The 3,476-nt window shown below is 39.8% G+C and overlaps 1 long non-coding RNA gene across 1 annotated transcript; it reads left to right on the top strand.

Annotated features, from left to right (window-relative positions):
• Window positions 1–247: 247 nt before the first annotated feature.
• LOC144370632 (uncharacterized) lies at window positions 248–1,261 on the top strand. Its single transcript, XR_013430535.1, has 2 exons — window positions 248–328; window positions 1,105–1,261. It is a non-coding gene; the product is annotated as an uncharacterized LOC144370632 (long non-coding RNA).
• Window positions 1,262–3,476: the final 2,215 nt, after the last annotated feature.

Raw genomic sequence — 3,476 nt, 5'->3', positions numbered from 1 at the left:
ATGAGGGCAGGTCCCTCTTGCCATCTACAATGCAGTGTGTGTACACCAGTGTTATTTCACATATCAGATTCCTGCACGGAAAACACTGTCATGTCATTAATAATCTTTGGAGGAGCACCTTGAAACTAGACTTGCTGAGGGCACATTGCAAATGGGCTCTAATGGCTTTTATTTCTCATTCTTGTCACCTCAGATCTAATCAGTGGTTTTGTCATTTTTAATTCCTATTTGGCAGGACTCTCCAACTTCTCTCAGCTTTTTGATAAAGACTCAGAGAGGAGCGAAGCCTTGGGGTCGTTGAGCCTGGGAAGGAAAACAGAGATTAGGGGTGAGTGGACGATGACCTCCTGACTCAGGAGGACTGGGGGGTCTTTCCCGATCCTTAAATGACTCCTCTTCCTGTTCCCCACTTGTTTTAGTCAGTTTTTTTTTTTTTTTGCTACAATGACTGAAAGACCTGACAAGAACAGTCTTCGAGGAATAAAAGTTTATTTGGAGGCTCACAGTTTTAGCGGTCTCAGTCTGTAGACAGCCGGCTCCATTCCTGGAGGTTGGAGGTGAGGTAGAACATCATGGAGGAAGAGTATGGGAATGTGCTGGAGGAAAGTGGCTCAGGCATCACATAGGGAAGAAGAGAAAGGGGAAGAGGGAAAGTGGTGGGGGGAGAGGGGAGAGAGAAAGGAGGGACAAGGGACAAAGAGAGGGAGGGAGAGCGCCCCCTCATGGACAACATCTAAACCCCAAGTGCATGCCCCCATCAACCCACCTCCTCCAGCCACACCCTACCTGCCTACAGGTATTTCCCAGTTAATCCCTATCAGGTGATTAACACATGGGTTCAGTTAAGGCTCTCATAATCCATCATTTCTTTTCTAAACCTTCTTGCACTGTCTCACACATGATCTTTTGGGGAACATCTCACATCACACCATATACTACCTCTTCACTGGGGCTCACTCATGTCTTGAAATTGCTTTTCCTGGGGACAGGCTCTTTTAGTCCTTAATGAGGAATAAATTCAAAACTCATATAATTCTGTTACCTAGGAGGATAATGAAGCACTGATTTAGAGGCCTCTGAAATATGTGGCTTTTTCTTCTGCAGAGCAATTGAGTTCTGGCTGCATCCACATGTCTGTGAGCAACCAAAGAATTGCCCTTGACTATGGATCCACCTTCTTTGTAAAGCAGTAAGAAACTATGAATAATTAATAAAATCCACCAAAAAAATCACAACTAAATCGAAGATTTTTATTTTTCAATATTTGTTTGTTGTCTATTTATTTTTGCAGCGTTCGGGATCAAGCCCAGGGCCTCATGCATGCCAGGCAAGTGCTTTACCAGTTAGCCACATCCTGAGTCCCCAGAAAATTTGAAATAAATAGAAACAAGAGATAAATATTTTTTGTCATGTACCATGTTCCAAGTATGGTGCTAAGCATTTTATTATATTAGTGCATTTAATCTTCACCTCAAGAATATTATTGTTTAATTTTATAGGTCAGAATAAGAACCTCAGAAAGCAAGTCGTTTCTCAAGGTCCCCAGCTGGTATATGGCAGGGACTGTTTACAAGTGCAGGCATATCTGGTTTCCAAGCCTATTACCTTTAGGTGGCTGTGTATCCTTGCCAAATCATTTTACCTCTCTGAGGCTCAGTATCCTCAGTCCAAAAATAAGTACTAAACTATAAAATTACCTGTCTCATTATAAAGCATCATTTGTGAACCCCAACTTAAAGGTCCCCAAGTGACTTTCTCCTGAAGAATATTTTAAAAATCAATATTTGAAAGACCAAAATCAGGCATTTATGATCTTTACCCTATTTCTTTCAGTAGAGGACAAATATATATATATATATATATATATATATATATATATATATATATATATGTAAATTCATAGAGTAGCTTAGTGAAGAAGAAGGAGAAAAGGAAGAAAAGAAGAACAATAATAAATTTCCAGGATATTTTTGAGACAGTGATGATTTACTGCAATCTGCTCTTCCTCCTCCTCTTTTTTCTCTTTCTCCTCCTCCTTCTTGTTTTAGGGGTGGAAAACCCAGGGCCTCATACATACTAAGCAAGGGCTCTAATCGCTGAATTACATCCTCAATTGTCTCATACATTCTTTACATAAATCCCCAATAAATAATAAATAGTAAGCACTCACATTCTATTAGACATGGTAAAGAGACAAAATGTGGATCTGCTCTATCTTTGTACAAACTATTTTGCCGTGTTGATATAATTCAGAGTAAAGCGCTTTTCACTCAAAAAATCCAAGATTCTGAATTATTCAAAAAAGTATTGTACTTATCACACTATATTTATTAAGACAAACAAAATAGTTGCTGGCATGAGTTTCCAACATGGGTTGAAGCTCTAGGCACTTAGAAGTTTACCAGAAGCTTGTTTGATTCGTTATTTAAACACAGAACATTTCTGTGTAATTCTGTAACTTAAAGTAACCAATTAGCTGGCGTCCCCCATTCCTGTAGTGTTCCTATGTTAAGTGTCAGGGAGGGAAGGTCTGGGCTGAAATTATAAAATCTAAAGTCCTCCCTACTGAACACTTCCAATTTTAAGGACAAAAGAATGAAACAATTTCTCTCCAGCCAATTAAAACCAGAAATCTAGAATCTATCCCAGGAGGAACCTGGGGAAACAGGAGAGAGGTGAGTTCTAAATCAAACCCAGTAATGCCAGCCAATCAGCTCACAGAAGAAACCACAACAAGCTTCCCATAGGACATAAGCTGTGACATTAAAAAAAAAAAAAGTCAAGAGTAAGTATCTGGTTGAAGGCCATATATATTCCCTTGCCTATCTTAGAGGCCCTAGCAGAATGACCTGCTCCCAACTTCATTTATATGCCTGATTTTGGTCTTTCAAATATTGATCTTTAAAATATTCTTCAGGAGAAAGTCACTTGGGGACCTTTAAGTTGGGGTTCACAAATGATGCATACCCAGATGCGTTTATTACAGGGTGGAAATATAGACTTTTTCCCTCTCCTCATTTCCCTCCACCTAAGTATCTCTTTATTCATTACTTTAATTACCTAATCGTAAATTTCTTTAGGGGGTTACTTAGAAAGAAAATTAGCATCAAAGCTTGGCAGTAAATTCAGGGGCTTTTGGAGACGGTCCAAGCTGTTTCACCTGTGATTAATTAGATGTTTTTTTTTTTTTTCCCCCTTTAAGTGCCAGAAGGCTGTTGAGGTCTTTAAGCAGTTACATGACTGCTGGCAGAGCTGCAATTATGATTGATGCATGCGTCTGGAGTCTGAGGCTGCAGCCTGGCTTTTGTTGATGGTGTGTGTGTGTGTGTGTGTGTGTGTGTGTGTGTGTGTGTGTGTGTGTGTAAGAGGGAGAGACAGAAGGACAGAGACACACTCGGGTAGCAAAAGCTTGGAGAAACTCCAAGAGTTTCAAAGACATAATGAGAAGCTTCCTTAATACTTCTTTTAAGTGCAGA

The sequence above is a fragment of the Ictidomys tridecemlineatus genome, chromosome 14 (assembly GCF_052094955.1).
Source record: "Ictidomys tridecemlineatus isolate mIctTri1 chromosome 14, mIctTri1.hap1, whole genome shotgun sequence".
In the NCBI taxonomy this organism is placed as follows: domain Eukaryota; kingdom Metazoa; phylum Chordata; class Mammalia; order Rodentia; family Sciuridae; genus Ictidomys; species Ictidomys tridecemlineatus.
This window is presented reverse-complemented; position numbering and strand designations above follow the sequence as displayed.